Genomic DNA, 21059 nt, shown 5'->3' on the forward strand with positions numbered 1-21059 from the left:
ATTTTAGCCCCACAAGATATTCACAGTCCATTCCCAGTTTAACTGTCTTCTTTTCTGGGAAATAAGTATGTACCGAACTGTATCTACTTATTACATTGATTAACATCCTAAAAATTCTTAGAGGCCCTCCAAGAGCTTCTTTACAAGTAAATATGATTCAGGAGATAATTGCTTTAGTTGCAACATGGGAAGTTCTACTATTTAAGTTTAAAATGAAATAGTAACAATTTTTAAAATGGAGGTGGAGGTAGCAGGTCTGGCAGGTATTAAAGGAAGTTTCTGCAAGGACAGTGATGCCTATAAAAACTACATTGGGATGACGGGTGGGTTCTACTTACCTTTCCTACCAGTTTGGAATGGGATTGCACGCACGAGCGAAGCAAGCGTGCATGCTTTGCTTTTACACATGTGCAGATCGCCGATGATGACACCCGGGGCAGTGGGCGGGGTCTCCTGCCGCTTTTACTACCGGTTTTGCGAACTGGTCTGAACTGGGGGCAACCCACCACTGATTGGGATCCCAATAATAAATATGGCTCGTAAAATATTTTTTATAAATTATAGTGGTTGGAGTGAGGTAACATTCTAGGCCCAGAGCAAACCAATCATATGATGGCTTTGCATAATGCGTGAAGCCATGTCACATATTTCCGAGGGCTTATATATTTGCACCTATTTCTGCTATCATGGAATTATAATTCTAAGGTTAAATTTAGCATACCATCATTTATCCAAGATGTTTCATGCAAAGTTTCAATATAATTTATTTATTTGTATCTTGCTTCTATTATTTTTACAAACAACTTTCCCCACAAAAACCCTGTGTAATTTGAGTTAAGAGGGAATTGTTGTGTACTGAGCAGGTTCCCCAGTTTGAGCCCCCTGTTGGAGTGTACAAAAGGGGGAAACATTCTGATTGGTTAGCCACGGTGACAGCGAGTATATAAGAGCTGTCAGCGTTTGTTCTCTGTTCTGTTCTGAGGAGAACGTGTTATGGTCTCCTGTTTGAGTTAATAAAGAAATTACCTCAGATGTTAATTACTTCTTGTGGAGTCGTCTTTGGCAATCAGCTGATATATATTACTGGCGACGAAGGTGAGATCGCCGGACCTGGCGGAATAAGCAGCTGGAGTGAGCTTAACTGAGGTAACTGTGAAACGAGACATACGATGGCGGCGTCTCATAATTTCCCTCCATTCAACCAAGGCAAAGAAACGTGGGAAGCTTATGTAGTCTGATTTGAATGCTTCTTAATAGCCAACGATTACACTAATCTGTCTCCAGAGCGCAAGAGAGCATATTTCCTTAGTTTTTGCGGCACGGAGATGTTTGATACAGCCATGACCCTAATGGCTCCCCAATCCATACATGCTGGAACTTGGGAAGAATTCATGGCCAAACTCAAAAGACATTATGCACCAGCCCCATCCAGAATAGCCAGGTGCCAGCATTTCTACCATCGCGATCAAGCCCCGGGGAATCCATTAACCAATATGTTGAGGCATTGCGTAGGGCTGCACGCCATTGTGAATTCGTAAACTTGGATGATTACCTGTTAGACCGCCTTGTCAGCGGAGTGCGCGATCAAAATTTAAAACAGCGACTGATCGCCAACCATGAACTAACTTTCCAGGCGGCATTGAACGAGGCCTGCACTGCGGAATTAGCCGCCTTATCCATTGCCGAACTACCCGGGGTCAGAGCGTGCCCACTACAGAAGCAGAAGTAAGCTCTGCTAACGAAATAAAGACTGAGACATATTCTGATTCAGAGGAGGAAATCGAGGTTTGTCATGTCAGGGAGGCTAAAAATAACCCTTTGGGAGCTAGGAGTCTGGCCGGAAGGTCTTTCGAATGCTTCAGCTGTGGGGGTGACCATGTCCGAGTGTCTTGCAAATTTAAAGAAGCAATATGCAGGAGGTGCGGGCGTCGAGGACACATTGCCAGAGTGTGTCGCTCCGCGCAGCCGCAGACTAGCTCCAGGTTCCCAGCTGAGGGGAATACGCAACATTGAACCGGCCCGAAATCCACGCATGCGCGGCCACCACAGGGGTTTTCCGCTGTCAACCGAGTGATGCCACCGAAACACGCGGGAAACCCGAAAATCATTCTGACAGTTCACATTGAGGGATGCCCCTGTGAAATGGAAGTGGACATGGGCTCCTCCACATCCATAGTCTTGTGGAGCACTATCAAGCGACTAGTGCCAAAGTTGTCTAAACGCCTGCTGGAGCCTTGCCCACTCCTACCAGGGCACTCCCATTCCGGTTGTGGGGACTGGAACATTTAGAGTAAAATTCCGTGACTTTAATGGCCGTCTGTCCCTGGTAGTAGTAGATGGCCCTCTTCCAAGCCTCCTCGGCCTTAATTGGTTTGCCGCCCTGGGCCTTACAATTCACGGCATCCACGCTATCCGGTCAGCCGAATTTAATACTTTAGTACATGAATTCCCCTCGTTTTTTCCCGACACCTTGGGAAAATATAATGGGACACCAGTATCGTTCAGCCTTGACCCTTTGGTTCCACTGAAACGCCTCAAGCCGCGCAGGGTGCCTTTTGCCTTGCGGCCTCGGGTGGACAAAGAGCTCGACAAGCTCATTCAACAGGGCGTTTTGGAACCGGTGGATTATGCCAGGTGGGAAACCCCCATGGTCATTGCCATTAAAGCAAATGGAGCTATCTGTATTTGTGCTGACTACCAGGCAACGATAAATCATGCCCTACAGAATCATGCGTACCCCGTCCCAGTGGTCCAACACTTGTTACACTCCCTGGGCCGGGGGTCTGTTTTTGCAAAACTCGATTTATCCCAGGCTTATCAACAATTGCCTGTTGATGATCTGACAGCCGAGGCGCAGACCATCGTTACTCATTGTGGGGCTTTCCGCTGCCGCCGCCTGCAGTTTGGGGTCTCTGTAGCCCGGGGATTTTTCAAAGTTTAATGGAGCGCCTCTTCCATGGCATCCCCGGGGTAGCCCCTTACTTTGATGACGTCATTGTTTCTGCCTCTACTGTTCCACAATTAATGTCTCGCCTTTGCCGCGTTCTCACTGCCTTTCAACAAGCTAGCCTCACCGTCAAGAAAGACAAATGCCTCGTCGCAGTCCCAGAGGTGGAATTCCTCGGTTTTCTCATCGATGGCCACGGCATCCACCCAACTCCCGCAAAGACCAAGGCCATACTTGACGCTCTGCCCCTGACATCTAAGCCCGAACTGCAAGCCTTTCTGGGCTTATTTAACTTTTATGCCATTTTTCTGCCTCACAAGGCATCCGTGGCGGAACCTCTCCATCGGTTGCTGGACCGTGGGGCCAAGTGGACCTGGGATGCTAGAGTGTCTTCCGCATTTGCAGCTGTTAAGCGTTTACTAGTTTCGAACTCAGTCCTTGTTCAATATTCTGAAACTCTCCCTTTGGTGCTCGCTTGTGACGCCTCGCCCTATGGGGTGGGCGCCGTACTTAGCCGTTCTTTCCCTAATGGCAGGGAAGCCCCTGTAGCTTTCTTCTCCTACACCTTAGCCCCCGCAAAGAGAAATTATTCCCAATTAGATAAGGAAGCTTTAGCCCTAGTGTCAGGGGTTAAGAGGTTTCATGATTACCTATATGGTCGCCATTTCTCCTTAGTAACCGACCATAAACTGTTATTGGGTTTGTTGTCCGGGGACAGGAAACGCCTTAGATACTGTCTCCCAGGCTCACCCATTGGTCAGTTTTTCTCTCCGCTTATAACTATACACTGACCTATGTGCCGGGTAAGCATTTAGCACATGCGGATGCTTTGAGCCGATGCCCTCTTAAAACCCTACTGTGTGACCCTGCTCCCGTTTCCACAGTTCTCTTAATTGATGACTCACCCCTGCCGGTTAGGGCCGCTGACATTGCTCAAGCCTCGGGGCGAGACCATGAGATTTCGACAGTCCTGCAGTGGGTCCTGCGGGGTTGGCCTTGAGGGGAGGTGGACCCCGAGTGGAAGCCTTATACTCTGCAGAAGTCAGAATTGACAATCCAGGAGGGATGCTTATTGTGGGGTCACCGGGTAGTTATCCCCACCCCACTGAGGGAGTCAGTCCTGGCTACCCTGCATGCGGGCCATCCGGGCATAGTCCGGATGAAGGCCCTAGCTCGCGCGTATCTCTGGTGGCCTAAGCTTGATGAATGCATAACTAACTGGGTGTCCACCTGCTCGCAGTGTCAAGAAACCCGGCCCATGCCACCTAAGGGGACATCCAGGGTGTGGGAAGATCCTAGGGGGCCGTGGTCCCAAGTGCATATTGATTTCGTGGGGCATCTCCAAGGTCAGATGTTCTTAATCCTTGTTGATGTATTTTCTAAATGGGTAGAGGTTATTCCTATGCACTCAACCTCCGCAGATGCACTTATACGAACCCTGCGTACAATATTTGCTACGCATGGATTGCCTGACGAACTCGTGTCCGACAATGGACCACAATTGACAGCGGCAGCCTTTGAGATGTTTTTAGCGGGGTTAGGGATCCGACATTGTCTTATTTCTCCTTACCATCCGGCCAGTAATGGCTGGGCTGAGAGGGCTGTTAGATCTACAAAAGACACCTTAGGGCGCATGGGCGCAAAAGGTTGGGCCACAAAGGTTGCAGAGTGTCTCCTTATCCAGCATTCAACCCCCTGTCCCCTGACCAACCGCAGCCCGGCAGAGCTTCTTATGGGCCGCCGTCTGCGTACTGTCCTAGATAGGCTGCATCCTTGTTATGGTCCAAAAAAGCCGTACACTCTGCAAGTGCTCACTGCAGTTTGAAGGAGGGTGACTTAGTCTATGCTCGTAACTATGTGGGCCATCCTCTGTGGCTACCGGGGGTAATATTAGCTGTTACGGGCCCCTGCCCTTATAAAATAGATATGGGATTTGGAAGGGTCTGGAGACGGCATCAGGACCAAGTAAGAGTTAGATGGGTCACTGGAAGCAGGAGAGAGGGGCAAGACGGGGACGTGAATGAAGCAAACCCATTCGACACGACACCCACTGTGACATCCGAGGAGGCAGAACGTCCAACCACGTCACGGTCCCACTCATGCACGCAACTTAGATCACAGCCAACAGACGACGGCCAGAACACGGCCCTGAAAAGTGCCGAACAGTCAACACCAGAAAGCACACCTACCCAAACAAAAGAGCACAATGAGTACTTACTTTCAGTCACTGAAGACCGTCCCAGACCTGAAGTTGCAGGGGCTGAGGGTAGAGCAGACAAACAAGCAGAACTTGAAGGCCCCCGCCGTTCTGGCCGACTTAGGCGTCGGCCAACACACCTTCAAGATTACGCATGCGTGTTCCAGGGATAAAGGGGTATTGTGTACTGAGCAGGTTCCCCAGTTTGAGCTCCCTGTTGGAGTGTACAGAAGGGGGAAACATTCTGATTGGTTAGCCCTGCTGACAGCGAGTATATAAGAGCTGTCAGCGTTTGTTCTCTGTTCTGTTCTGAGGACGTGTTATGGTCTCATGTTTGAGTTAATAAAGAAGTTACCTCAGATGTTAATTACTTCTCGTGGAGTCGTCTTTGGCAATCAGCTGATATATATTAGGAATGACTGGCCCAAGGTCACCCAGCTGGCTTTGGTGGCTAAGGTGGGACTAGAACTCATGGTCTCCTGCTTTCTAACCTACTTGCCTTAATCACTAGATTAGACTAAATTGGCTTTTATGATAAAATTACCTGCACTGAATAATGTAGAAGCAGCACAACCAGAAAGCGTTTTTTCTTGGGTGGTTAGTTTTTCTTCTGGTTGAGAGTTTGATAATTTTAGCTTAGCTTTAACTGCTGCGTTTAACACCTGTATGGCATTATGTATCTCTAGTTCATTAGGTTGGTTAGTATATTCGCTCCATAGTTGTTTTCTATATATTTATGAAATCGGTGAGTTATTTTCTTTGTAGGTTCTGTTTCCCGCTTGGTAGTTTGAATTTCGCAAGTCTTTTAGTGATTGGTCGGCCATTTTAGAAGGAATAGATGTATAAGATGGCCGCCATGAAAAAGGCGGGAAACCAATGCTAGCTTCATTGTTAGTGTAGTAGTCAGGATTTGACTTTCTTACCGTGGATTTTTTATGTTTGATCTCTTCATCTGATGCTGCTCCGTGATTGTTTGCTAGGCTGTGGAGTTTCGCGATCAGACTTGAGTCATCTGGAGTTATTTTTATTAAGTCTAGTATTTTTCTTTTTATGTCACCTTCCCTGTTGGAGGCTGAGGGAGTGACTTCTGTTTCATCTATCGATTGTTTGGAGTTTGTCAGGAATTCCTTTTCTTGGAATTGAGTATATTTCTTCATTTCTTCAGTTAGTGTATTTTTTTCAGTAGTCAGTTGGGCTGCCATTCTTTTATTTATTTCTTTTTGTGATTCTTGCATTTTTAGGTTGGTTGGGCCTACCAAACCATCCTCTTGCTACCAATTTTACTTGTTTAATTATTCTGGTCAGGCCCAATATAAAAGACTGAAGCCTTTCTTATAACAAAGGTATTTATTTCTTGTCTTCCTCAGGATTACATTTGGACAGCTGAGATTCTGACAGGAGCAACGACTTATATACAGAGGAGGCGGGGCAAAAGGTAAGTAGGGACCAATGGCAAGGAGCATAGTGACATCACACAATAACATATATACAAATATACATATTTACAGAAAACAAGTTAGGTATTTTCAATTGTAACACATTCTGATTGGTTAGCCATGCTGACAGCGAGTATATAAGAGCTGTCAGCGTTTGTTCTCTGTTCTGTTCTGAGGACAACGTGTTATGGTCTCCTGTTTGAGTTAATAAAGAAGTTACCTCAGATGTTAATTACTTCTCGTGGAGTCGTCTTTGGCAATCAGCTTATATATATTAGGAATGACTGGCCCAAGGTCACCCAGCTGTCTTTGGTGGCTAAGGTGGGACAAGAACTCACGGTCTCCTGCTTTCTAACCTACTTGCCTTAATCACTAGATTAGACTAAATTGGCTCTTATGATAAAATTACCTGCACTGAATAATGTAGAAGCAGCACAACCACTGTAGTAAATTATTAGGAAACTGTCAGAATTAACGACTTGCCTCTTTCAACCAACTTCCTCCCCCGCACACCAAAAAAACAAAAAAAACAAATAGAGATTTCTTTTTAAAATGTGAAAGGGATGAAGAAAGTGGCAATAGCTAAAATCCTCTCAAGTGGGAGCCCAAATGAATGAGCATTAACATGGAGAGATGGAGGATGAGGCCTAAAAAACCTCCAGACAGTTTTATGTGTTACCACCATGTTAGAGCCAGTTGCCTGGCAACCTGTTCTCTAGTTAAAATTTGGGATGGCAATAATTACAGGCAGGAAACCAGAGAGGACACACCTTTTGTGCCAACCCCCCCCCCAATTGGTTGGAGGCAGTTGAGAGGAGAAGCATGGGAGTAATGACATCCATTTTGAAATGAGGTGTCCCTTCCATCTCTGCTAATGTTCAGAACAACATTCCCAGAGATACAGTTCTTTGCACAACCCTGGATACTTTTAGGTCTCCTACTAGGCAGACCTCCTCCCTCCCTTCCTCCCTCCCTCCCTTCCTTCCTTCCATGAAACAGAAACCTGGATTTTCCAAAAATAAAGCTGTGCCTACTTAATGACCATTCATTCAGTGACCATTCAAACTTACAGTGGTACTGAATGAATGATACCACCAGCCCTTGAAGTTCTAGTTGTCACTTCATGATAACAAGACTGCAATGCAGACACTCAGTTTGCAGCTTGCAATTATGACATTGCAGAATCTCACAATCACATAGTCGCCATTTCCATGACAGTGCAGTGGTTAGAATGCAGTACTCTGCCCACAGCCAGGAGGTTGACTCAGCCTTCCATTCTTCTGAAGTCAGTAAAATGAGTAAACCCAGATTGTTGGGGGCAATGTGCTGACATTGTAAACCACTCATAGAGTGTTCTAAAACACTATGGAGCATTATGTAAGTCTAAGTGCTATTGCTATTGCTATTGTTATTTGTAATCTTTGTTAACTTCCTACAAGCAAAGTCATTGGGAAAGCCATGGTCACAAATGGTGATTGTGTGAAGTCCTTGCTTAACAACATTGTGGGGATTCACTTAAATATGGCAACTGGAAAATGTTGGAACTGTTGTCGCTAAAATATGCAGCCACATAATGTCACACTTTATGGCCTCATTGCTTAGTTATGGAAATTCTGGTCCCTTATTAAATGAGAATCATCTATACTGCATTCCCTTTCCAGATGCCTCCAGATTATTCTACTTGATCTCCTATGTTCTTACTTTAGGTAGCTGTTCACTCTACAGAAGTATAGATAATTGCTTACCAATGCATCTCTTAGGCATTACTGTTGGCTTCTAGGAAAGAATCTGTGAGAAAACTCTGCACATGCTCAAAAGTACGCAGATTGAAAAATAGTGCTAACATTCAGTCCCAATAAACTGGTGCAGATGATGCTCTGCAGAATAGACAGGTCTCAATGTACTGTCAGATGTAAGGGTTACTGAACTGGAGTACAGCCAGCTGTTATCAGGATTGCCATCTGGATACTCCCTTAGGGTGGAACTAGATACAAAAAGGAAAACACCAGGTTCTCAATCTGTTGTTTGTTTGTTTCTTTGAACAATGTTAATACTGACATTAACATTAACAGTAATAGGATAGGGTATTGTGCGAGAAAAGACTATTAAATGAGGAGGACAAAGCAGACCAGGCTTGTGTTGTTGACTTGTTGGGTCTTCTCACCATTTTCCAAATATACATGGTTTCCCCACTCTCAAACCAACTAAAATTCTCCAAAACATCTTAAGTAAAGAAAAGATGCTCAAGGAAGAAAGAAAACAGGAGTCATTTATAATATACTAAGGACTGTAACAGCCACTGAATAGGACAGATAGATAGAAGACTAGCAGAGTGCATCCTTAGCAGGAAAACTATTGTATATAAATAGGCAGAAAATTCCATTGACTAGCACTGGTGATGTTATCATGTCAGGTAATGAAACATCTACAAGCTTGGTTATTTGCAAGCAGATTATTTGCAAACAAATAACCAAGCTCAAAGATCATAAAGAATCCCATATTATTTGGTAGGTCAGTCCTGAAAATTGGTGTGTGCAGAGTGGGAGATTCTGATGATAATAGCTTGCTCATCTTGGTTGATCTTGAAAAAGCTAAACAATATGAACATAAAATAAGATAGATAGATAGCTTTATTGATTAGCCTATAGGCCATATCAAAGCACAAAGTTCAAACATATATCGCCAATAAAATCCTATACAAACAATTTATTATTTTATACTAGGAGTTTTAAGTATATATAGCATACTGAGTGCTTTTATTTGTTCTGGTCTAAGACTGTAATAATAAATTGTTGTTGTTGTTGAGACCTCATTGGTATTTCATGAGAGACTATCATGGCTACAGGCCAGACTGGAAGGGCTCCCGGAAAAGGCAATAACAAACTAATTCTAGTACTGTTGCTAAAGAACCTTCATAGGCAAAGACAAAGCTTATAATAATAGGCAGTGCTAAAGAGTCAAAACGAGCAATAAAGAATCATAGAAAATTAGAGTGGTTGAAATTGCTTAATTCAATCATCTTTCAAGTTAGGCAGGGGGATATAGATATTGAGATATCCCATTAAATTAGGATTGCATCAACTCAGCATATTGATATAGTATTATTGTCTTCTAATCTGCCTGGAGTTTGCCCTGCCTTTCTTATCCTACTTTCAATTCTTCTGCAATTTCTTTTGGTCAGTCAGCAAAGAGGCTTTAATTGGAAGAAGAGGAATTCAAGATACATAATGATAGAATGATTTATGCTCATCATATTCTTCTACAGCTTGTGTTTTTTTTAGTTAGGGTTATGTCTTTAATTTGTAACTTTTAATATGCTTGTGTAGGTACTGGGTCCTAACATTTTAATTTTTAGGATTGCACATTTCATCCTGAGTAGAATTATAGATTTCTTTATATGCTTTTTATGCTTTAAAGTTTGGCATTTTAAACAAATTTTGGGATAAACGCTGGCTTGGATTATGCCATTACTAATTTGTGTACTAGATCTGTTCTACTTTTAGGACTTTCTGAGCTATAAGGAAGGGATTGTTGGAAGGTATCTTACAGACATCAGACATCTTCTCTTGTCCAGATGGTATAGCATAAGACAACTTGAAATCACATGGTTAGACAGAAGCTGAAAACACCCTGGAGGGGCGCCTGGAGGATCCAGCATCTTGTTCAAGACAATCCATCTTTTGTTCTCAGAGTATGCCTTCACAGCCAAATTCTCTTGGCCTTTGGAAAGCCAGATGGGTCAGGGCTGGGAAGATTGGTTGAACGGATCCGAGTTTATTAACAGACTGCAGTATGTAAGGTTGGATTGAATTCAGCTTCAGTTAATGTGGACCATCTTGTTCTGTGGTTGTATTAGAAGAAACCGAGTTTAAAAGACCAGCAGTTCTAATACAAAATAAAAATCAGTGCATGCATTTCAGGTTTTATATACATTTATATCAAAAAGCTTTGCAACCATGTGAAGCAGAAGAATAGAATAGAGTAATCTTTGCAGAAGATTATACAGAAATTGTCCAGAAAATTTGATGAGATATTTCATGAAGAGTAGAACTTCTCTGAGATATTCCAACATTTTTGCATTATAACATGTTATGTAAGAATGAAACAGACTCTACAGTGTATATTGCTCACTATCAGTTTTGAAGTTGTGGCCGGTTTGGAAAATGAGCCATGATGGTCCCCAAACCCCAAATATGTACTGCTGCCCGGATGTAATATCACAAAAATCCATTCTAGTACCTTTTGGCTCATGAATCAACTTCTGAAAGGAGCATAAATAAGTGAATTACCGATAATTATGAAATGTCAAATGAGGCCAACTTCTGATAATGAAGGAATGCCCTTAACTTTAATTTCTCCTCCTTGGTAATCTACAGCTTTTCCAAGGATATTCTAATAATATATTTGAATCCATCCATCCAACTTATTCATGGCCTTCTCCTTTTACTTCCCAAACATTGTGAAACATAATTTGTTTTTCTCTAGGCCCTCATCCCCTGATAACACCTGAGGTTTTTTTAGTTGCTGATCATTGGTTCAAGGGATCAGTCATTCTGTTTCATACCAGACCAATTGATAGTTTTTTATGAAGTCCATGATACTCCTAATAATCATTTCTAAATCTGTAATTTGAAATATTTATCTTCTTTCTCTTGATATTTCTCAACATCCAGTTTTCACAGCCATACACTCCCACTGGAAAAAAAGATATAATTTTAGTAACAATAAAGATTTGCATAGCTAAAGTAATAACTATGCTGATCTTTGTTGTTACTGAAATAATACTATCTTTCACTATCTTATTTAAGTTTCCTATTGTTTTCCTTCATATAAAATAATTAATTTTCCCATCTCCACTGTACTGCTATCATGATTTATTCTTAAACTCAAGACACAAAATTATCTATCAGCAACTGCAAGTTAAATAGGAAGGAAGAATAATATTAATTTTATTTTCCTAATATTTAACATTAACTTGGAGTTTTCACTATGCATATTTACTTTCCTGTTTGCTTGCTTGCTTGTTTGTTTGTTTGTTTGTTTGTTTATTTATTAAATTTTAATAAATAAAAGTCTTCTTTCTGTTCAGTTAACCTAGTTGTGGTATTTACATACCTTAAACTGTGAGTGTTTCAATTTTCAGTTCTTATTCCACTTTCAGTGCTGCCATTCTGATAATATATTCACTATACTAGTTAGGCAGAAATGGGTACAATCTGTTTCAAATTCACTCCTTTTTCTATTCTGAACCATTTTGTTTCTCCAAATTCTAAACTATGTCTTAGTATCTTTATTATTCCAGATGGAGTGTTAAGAGGAGAAGTCTGCAAAAAGAGATGAGATGGGGGAAATCATCATGCCGAAAACTAAGGTTACATCGTTTTTTAAAAATGAAAATCAATAGGCACATGGCAACCAGAAGGGACAGCAATTTATCTTTCCACATCACAGTTTTTGCATAGCTTAAAGCTGCAGCCATCCAGTCTGATCATTTAAGACATAAGGATTCTAACTCAGATATGCTTAGCACCTCCATGTAGGAATCTATAGATTTGGAGGAATGTGTGGAACAAAATCTGTGCATACTTCTGGACTTTAGAAGTTTCAAAAAACAGCAAGCATTTAAAAAGCTTTGTGATTTTCCTTGACTCCCAGAAGAAAGACAGTCATTGACAAAAAAAAGGCACTAATCTATCCTTGATCATGGTACTAGGGAAGAGAGTACAGCTTGCCAAAAATTCTGTACTAATGCCTACAGATTGCAAGCAGTTGGGTCCCAAGTAACAGCTTGGTGGGGAGGTGGAACAATGGAAGAGTTCCCAGAATGGCTCAAGTCTAGCAGGAATTAAATCTCTAAGAGACTCTTCTCTATTTGATGCACAACAGATATGATGCCTGCATATGAATGATTGTATATATGAAGATAAATTACAGTGCTTTCTGAAACAGTCAATATAGCCATACAATAGCCATGTTATCTATGGAGATGCTTACATTGGCTATAAGTTTTGTTTTGTGATTTTATATTGTCTCTTTAACTCATCTTATTTATTATATTTGCTTGCTGTTCTTATTCCATTTTTGTTGTTGTCCTTGTTATTTCTGAGCCACCCATAACTTTTACAAAGATGAGTAGCTATATGGTAGATAAATAAATAACTAAACAATCTAGAAATTTGATATAGGGGAGGGCGACTAATCCTAAAACTGGCCCTCTTTTATTTTAATGTTTTTAACTTGCTTTATGCAGAACAACTTCCCCCAAATATCAACAATCAATTATATGAGAAAAATCATTAAAGGGTGTTAACTATTAATGCAACCAGTTACTATGACATTTAATTTATGCATACTTGTGCAATTTTTAAAGAACACAAGTATTTTCAATCCTCACAGCAAGTCTGTGAATGCCTTTAAGATTTCTGTTTCTATTTTAAGATGAACAAATTAGAGTGGTGAGAAATTTCACACAAATCAAACAATGGCCGTACAGTCTTATGTTTTTTTCAGAGATAATGTTGTTAAATTAAATGTATTTATTCTAAGAAAGGATGTCAACAAACTACAGTATATCACGCATAAACTTAAGGAGGAAAATATGCAGTGGAGTACCCCAAGGTTCTGTTTTAGGCCCAGTACTCTTCAACATCTTCATCAATGATTTAGATGAGGAGATAGATGGGGAACTCATCAAATTTGCAGATGACCAAGCTGGCAGGAATAGCCAACGCTCCAGAAGATAGGCTCAAGATATAGAAGAATCTTGAACATTGGGCACTATCTAACAAAATGAAATTCAATGGTGAAAAAAGTAAGGTTCTACATTTAGGCAAGAAAAACCAAATGCACAGGTATAGTATAACTGAATCTATGGCACGCATGCAGGAAGTGGCACTCAGAGCCATATTTCCGGCCATGTGAGCCTTTGCCTGTTGCTCTTCTGGGTTCTGGTGTGCCGGCCAGCTGGTCTTCATATGCATAGGAGCGCAGGAAACCGGAAAAACAACTGCCTGATGTGCATGCTGGAAGATCCACTGCCACCCCCTCCCCCCGGCTGGTCACCCCGCCCACTGCTCCTGCCACCGCCGGGGGGCAAGGGAGGATGGGGTGGGGCGTTTCTGGCCTGTTTTCAGTTGTGGGCTGGGTAGACACTCACTGACACTTCACTGACACTCTTCCGGCCAGCTGGTCTTCACGCGTGCATGCATGCCAAAAACTGGAAGACCAGGTGGCTGGCGCGCATGTGTGTGCCAGAAACTAGAAGATCGCGGTTGCTCTTCCTGTTTCTGGCACCCACGCTCAGTGCCGAAAAGGTTCCCCATAGGTGGTACCTGACTCAATAGTAATAACTGTGAGAAAGATCTTGGAGACAATCACCTAAATATGAACCAGCAGTGCAGCAGCTGCCAAAAAAACCAACACAATTCTAGGCTGCATAAACAGAGGGATAGAATCAAGATCACATGAAGTGTTAATACCACTTTATTTGGTAAGACCACATTTGGAATACTGCCACGATGTAAAAAAGATGCTGAGACTCTAGAAAGAGTGCAGAGAAGAGAAACAAAGATGATTAGGGGACTGGAGGTTAAAACCAGTGGTGGGATTCTATCAGTTCGCACCACTTCGGGAGAACCGGTTGTTAACTATCTGAGCAGTTTGGCAAACTGGTTGTTGGAAGAAATAATTAGGGCAGAGAACCGGTTGTTAAATTACTTAAATCCCACAACTGGTTAAAACATATAAAGAACAGTTGCTGGAACTGAGTATATCTAGTTTAATTAAAAGAAGGACTAGGGTTGACATGATAGCAGTGTTCCAATATCTCAGGGGCTGCCACAAAGGAGAGGGAGTCAACTTATTCTCCAGAGGACCTGAAGGCAGGACAAGAAGCAATGGATGGAAACTAATCAAGAAAAGAAGCAACCTAGAACTAAAGAGAAATTTCCTGACAGAACGATTAATCAGTGGAACAAATTGCCTCCAGAAGTTGTGAATGCTCCAACACTGGAAGTTTTTAAGAAGAGATTGGACAACCATTTGTCTGAAATGGTATAGGGCAGTGATGGTTAACCTTTTTGGCACCAAGCACACGTGCACACACCCATAATGCAATGTGCACATGACACCCCCCCTGTGCCCCACCCGCCACATGTGCCGCGACTTACCCACACATGTGCATGTGACCCACGCACATGTGTCCCACCCCTTACGCATGCGTGGCAGGGACCCAAAAAACAGCTGGTTAGCGGGAGGCACATGCGCATGCACAGCAGAGCTGAGCTGGGGCGACAGCTTGTGTGCCATAGGTTCGCCATCACGGTTATAGGATTTCCTGTTTGAATAGGGGGTTGAACTAGAAGACCTCCAAGGTCCCTTCCAACTCTGCAATTCTGTTACTTCTATTATTTCAAGCCATACCTATATTGACAATTGATTTACTTTTTAAACAACAGCATACCTTTCCAGATTTGTATGGCAAAGTAGGAAACCAGGAATTAAAGATAAACTGTTGCAAGATGTGAACAAAACAGGTAAGATAGGTTTACCCATTTTAAAATTCTATTTTGAGGCATATTGTTTGGTATGAATGAAGGACTTTGAAGAATAGAAAATTGAAGTTAGAGGAACATGATTTGAGATTTGGTTGGCACAGCTATTTATGGTTTAACAAATCTAAAGTTAATTAAAAAAAACATTTTGTTAGATCTGCCATACTAACAGAGTTTAAAATAAATACAAAGCAAGGTTGTCTCCTAAAATCCCTTATGGTTGTCACCCCAGGAAGCTTTTTTTAAAGAAGAGCTACTATGGCTATACAAACTTGGCTGACTTATGCTGATTTACTGACTTTTATTGATTAAATTAAAAACAAGGGAAGAGCTGGAAAAGAAAGATTATATGTGTCAATGTTTTTTGCTTATGCACAACTGGATAAAAGGAATTGTGTTTTTGTAGGTGAAAAATCAGATTCTGAAAGAAATTTATATATTAATGACAAACATCTTACCGAACTACCTGTTCTACCAGCCCATCTGCAGTCACATGATCAAAATTCTGGTGAGTGGAAATGCGTACATAGTCTATTACATGCTAAGAACCTGAACTACTAATGGTCAAAGCAAATTGGCTGTAGATAAGAATCAGTGGAGATCAAGGTGGGCTGGGCTTAGGTCTCTTATGGGCACAAAGAGAGTTGAAACTGATGATACATTTGACCCTTCCATCGGGCCTAGCCTGGTCATCTCCTACACCTCCTGCCTTTACAAGTGATTGTAGGGACATTGCAACTCCCCCACCCACCTAATGTTCCCCACATCCTACTTCATTAGGTCTCCTGGCCCTTCTTCCTACCTGGCTGGGTTCTCAAAGACCTTGAGCCTACTTCCAATCCTGAGGGTCCCACATCCTTGAGCCTCCTCTTGCCCTATCATGCCTTGCTCCATTTATCTCTTTCAAAGATTGTCTTTCCAAAAAGAGAATCAGCTGATGCACTATGCAGTCTTCTTATATAGAAGCCATCCAGTGGTGGGTTCCTCCCGGTTCAGTCCGGTTCGGCCGAGCCGGTAGCGGTGACGATATGACGTCACCGAACCGGTTCTTCCCCCCCACGCCCTCCCACCCCCCCACGTTATTCTTACCTTTTATTTGGTCCCACCCCCAATCTATTGCTGCCTCCTGAGTCCCAGCTGATGACTAGAGGGAAAAAAACTGTTTAAACTCTTGCCGTGGGGCTTCAAAGGGCCGTCCTACAGCTGCTTAATGTTAAAAGCAAACAAATGAGTCGGGTTGTACGTGCGAGGACTTGGTCATACGTGCGAGGACTTGGTCGTAAGTGCGAGGACCTTCCAGAAATGACTGACCAGGTAGCCACGCCACCTAGTCACATGACCTCCAAGCCACACCCACAAAATAAGCCACACCCACAGAACCGGTAGTAAAAAAATTTAGAACCCACCCCTGAAGCCATCACATGCCATCCCAGAAGCAAGTCCTATTTTGAAAGTGGCCATGATCTGAGAATTGTAGATACTCTCAAAATGCTTCTGGGATGGCACAAAGTGACTTCTTTATAAGAAGGCTACATGGTACGTTGGCTGATTCTTTTTCAGAAAGGTATTTTTGAAGATCACCTTGCCAAAAGAGCACAAAGAGAGCTCTTCTCTTTGTGTTAATTTGTATTTTATCTTTCTTTGAAACTTAATAAAGAATGTTTACAAAAAAAAAATCTGCCAGATTATCCCTCTCCTTTACATGGATGATCTGAAAATGTATGGAAAAACATAATCTGAAATGGAATTGCTATTCAACACTCTCCAAATATACAGTTAAGCTATTGCAATAGAATTTGGACTGAAAAAAATGTGCCAATCTTACCATCAGCAAGGGAAAAATAACAAACACTGAAGGAGTCAAGATGCCCTACAGAAATATCATCAAGAATTTGGATGAAAAAGATCGCTACAAATATCTGGGCATCCTTCAGGCTAATTATATCATGCACATTGAATTCAAGGTTAGCAGTGAATGAGAATGAAGATTTTCAGAGAAGAAGAATAACAAACTCAGTGGCAGAAACTCAAAGCAATTAACACCTGGGCAATTTCAATCATTAGATATACAGTTGGAATAATGGAAGATGGAAGCTGAATTAAGAGCCCTGGATAGGAAGACAGTGAAACATGCCCTTCATACATACAGCAAAGTTGAGAGACTCTATTTACCAAGGAGCATAGATGGGCATGGAATGTTGTGAGTATACTAGACAATTGAAGACGAAAAAAGGCATTGGAAGAAATCTGAAGGACAGTGAAGATGTTGCACTGAAGCAACTATTACATCATTTATCTTCCTTTTTTATATATTTTTTATTATCTTTCTATCTATCTATCTATCTATCTATCTATCTATCTATCTATCTATCATCTACCTATCTATTAATTAGATTTATATTGCAGCCTATTCGCCCATAGCAACTCAAGGTGTCTTACAGAATACAAAAAACCACATTTAAAAAACAGTAAAACTCATGTAAATCAAATAAATTAATGTAATAAAATCACCCCTGACCCCCACCTCCTGCCCCAGCGACAGCTGATCACACGAGCCATTTAATGGGTTCCATCCTGCTCTGGGTTCCACAGGCCCACTGGCAGAACCAGGTTTTCAGCGCCTTCCGGAAAAGAATTAGGATGGGAGCCATTCTAATCTCTGGGGGAATGATGTTCCAGAGAGGAAACCACCACAGAGAAGGCCCTGTGGCAAGGCAAAGTATTATATAGGGATTACATAAAAAATTTAGCAAGCAAAGCAGATTAACAATAGCTAAGAACAAGAAACAGAACAAAGAGACACAGGAGTTAATTCTGGCTGCGCAAGACCAAGCCTTAACAGCAAATGCATATAAAGTGAGAATTGAAAAGACAACAGAGAGCAAATATCATCTCTGTAAAGAAGCTGAAGAAACAATGGAGCACTTAGTTGGCTGCTGCAAGAAGGCTGCATCGACTGACTACAAACAACAGCATGACAAAGTAACAAGAATGATGCATTGGAATATCTGCAAGAAATACCACTTGCCAGCAAGTAAAAACTGGCGAGACCAAAAATAGACGAAGTGATAGAAAATGAAGAAGCTAAAGTGTTCTGGGATTTTAGAACGCAAACAAACATCTGCCACACAACACTCCAGCCTGAACAATTGTTGATAAGAAAGGTAAAAAAAAAAATCTGGATAGTGGACATTATCCACTAGTTGGAGGCAGCAGAATAGAAAAAGCTGGAGAAAATAGCAGAAATAGTACCAATAGTAACATGTGCCTTAGGTACAATCCCAAAATATCTAGAGCACCAGTCAGACACTACCAGCATTGAGAAGAGTGGGAAGATGGGCAGCCAATAAAACAAACATCAATAAATTACATCAATAAATTACCATCAATAAATTACAAAAAGCACTGGAACAATTTATATCCTGTGATGATACTTCTAATATTGTTAAACATCTGCCTATCCCAGGCCCTTAAGGACTTAATAGGTAGACAAAAATGCCAAATCCAGTTTAAACATCTGTCTGGCCATAATAATGCCTTTTAAAATCTAGGTTTGTGAAGATATCTGGGCATTTCCCTTCTGTCTTCCCCTTCAATTTCTTTTATTTCCATTTTATTGGAAAGAAATTTTCAGTTTTCTTTCTGGCAGTCCCAGTAGCCTGGCGACACATGTAAAACCTTGCTGACATCGTTGCCAAACAGACCATGTGTGGGAGTGACAAATTACATGGCATTTGTGGGGGAGAACAATTAGGGAAAAGAGAGAGAATATCTGTAAGTAAGCTTGTGAGAATATTAACTTGTTCCATGCAGGGGGGAAAAAAAATCTTCCTTTTTTGCTGCCATATTTTCATCCAGCTCACTAAAAAGAGAAATTGCTTTTAATATTTGAAGAATAGATTTTCAGTGAAATTGTATTAGGTAGAATAGTGCTATTCTTTCACTTACTTGATTAATTTAGATGAAAAGGTTAATTAAGGGGCATCTGTGGATATCCTTCATTTTCTGTGCGATCCTATTTCCAGCAGCTGCTCTTGATTTTTGTACATTTTTGTTAAATTCCCGAAGGGCATGTCTTCATCTACTTGTAGGACAGTGTGAATATCCAGGAAGGCTAGAGAGTGATGGAAAGAGTAGTAGTAGAAATCTACAACAGTAGCAGTAGCATCCTCTACCATGCACAGCAATAAAAGAACTTAAGAATATAACCAAAAGAACTTTGAAAGACATTACTCCGAACTCCGAGGTTAAGGTAAAAAATATATGATAATGATCAAGGATATATAAAGAAAAATAGTTTTGAGTGATTACACAGCATGAATATTAACCCACGTTTATTCTAGAACAGCCTATATTCAGCTGATCTCCATTTTCCAGCATGAATAATTATTTGCACCCATGTTGCCTCTTTCAAATTTTATAGATTGCCGTTTAGTAATACTGTTCAGGTAAATTGCTAGAGTTGCCACTAAGGTCTAATTCATCCCTATCAGCTCTGCAGGAGCTACATTTAATTTTTTTTTTTTGCATCTTATCTCTCACACATATACATTTAAACATCAATTAAAATACATTACTATATTACCATCAGCTTGCCATTCTGCACCCAGCAACTGATAAGATACTAATTGAAAATGTAATAGAATTTTTTGTAATAGAATGTAATAATTTTTTGTTATTTCTAAGCATCCTTCAGCTAAAATATTTTCCATGTTTTCCAAGAGACATAGTACAGATGACTACAAAGTACACTGCACACAGATGGAGAAAAGCCTGCAGCAATATCTAATTGTGGTGATAGAGATTATATAATATCTACATGTATGTGCATGCATATTCTCTCAGGCAGTGATCCTTGGGTGTGAGAATAAGATGTTGCCACTGATTTTTAAGACTGACAAGTATGACAAAATGAGAAGGGATCCTTGAATCAAAGAAACCATAGATGTTATTATATAACATGATACTAGAAACTGATGTAAATATATTTATTAGACTTTGAAGCTGTATAAAAGCCATGCATTTTGACTGCTGAGTAGCCTAGACCTAGAGCTGCACGTATTCCAAAGACGTTATAATTTTAGCTTCTGTTGTTCAGATATGAATGAAGCCAGCACCTATTATTTTTTGTAATATGAAAGAAATAAATCATCATTCAGCCACGTTTGTGAAAGTTGCAATATTCAACCAGTCTGGTCATGCTGGTTGTGGAATTCTGGGAGTTGAAGTCCACATAGCGTAAAGTTGTTAAGGTTGAGAAACATTGGTCTTGATTAAAAGACAAACTTGGTGCTATTTCATGGCAAGTTTATTTATTTCTCCCTTATCCCATTTCAAGGCCACCCATCTCCTTAAAAACTGTGGCAGCTTACAGATAAACTAACTGTACCTATAAAAAGAAATCATAACCAAACAGAAGAAACAAATGAACAAAACAACCATCCTTCCAAGTTGGTACTCTCCTGAGAATGATTATTCCACCTTTATTATTTTTATATATACTTAATATTCTTTCCTCCTCCTATATTCTCCACAACTCTGTGAAGTGGGTTGGGCCAAGAGTGAGTGACCCAGCCGGTTTTTGTGCCTAAGGCAGAACTAAACTGTCTCCTGGTTTCTAGACTGATGCCTTAATCACTAGATCAAACTGGCTCATTGTACAGGTAAGAAACAGTACCATCTTGTCTGACTCTGAAGCTGTACCTTCTCAGCATCTGCAGTGGCAGCATCTGGCCTATGGAACAGCATCCCAAGACATTTGAATGGTCCCAACCCTGCAAGCCCAACCCAAGGTGTTATTTCCTCGAGCATCTAGGTAGATAGATGAGCTCTGCTAGTTTTTTTCTTCTTCTGATGGGGCTTTTGTTTATCCTTGGGTAAGGGGGTGATGCTAACCATAATCCTAATATGTTGCATTTTTTCTGTGT

At 41.2% G+C, this 21059-nt stretch overlaps 2 long non-coding RNA genes across 3 annotated transcripts; one reads left to right on the top strand and one right to left on the bottom strand.

Moving 5' to 3' along the window:
• The first annotated feature begins 6540 nt into the window (after window positions 1–6540).
• Window positions 6541–10494, top strand: LOC117664652 (uncharacterized). Of its 2 annotated transcripts, none has more exons than XR_004591128.1 (2): window positions 6541–6579; window positions 10155–10494. It is a non-coding gene; the product is annotated as an uncharacterized LOC117664652 (long non-coding RNA). The 2 variants fall into 2 exon arrangements; XR_004591129.1 differs by lacking the exon at window positions 6541–6579 and adding an exon at window positions 7857–7957.
• On the bottom strand, window positions 9193–16165 carry LOC117664653 (uncharacterized). Its single transcript, XR_015733825.1, has 2 exons — window positions 11696–16165; window positions 9193–10421 (listed from the first exon to the last, which is right to left on the bottom strand). It is a non-coding gene; the product is annotated as an uncharacterized LOC117664653 (long non-coding RNA).
• Window positions 16166–21059: the final 4894 nt, after the last annotated feature.

The sequence above is a fragment of the Pantherophis guttatus genome, chromosome 4 (assembly GCF_059756535.1).
Source record: "Pantherophis guttatus breed Tessera chromosome 4, ASM5975653v1, whole genome shotgun sequence".
NCBI lineage: Eukaryota > Metazoa > Chordata > Lepidosauria > Squamata > Colubridae > Pantherophis > Pantherophis guttatus.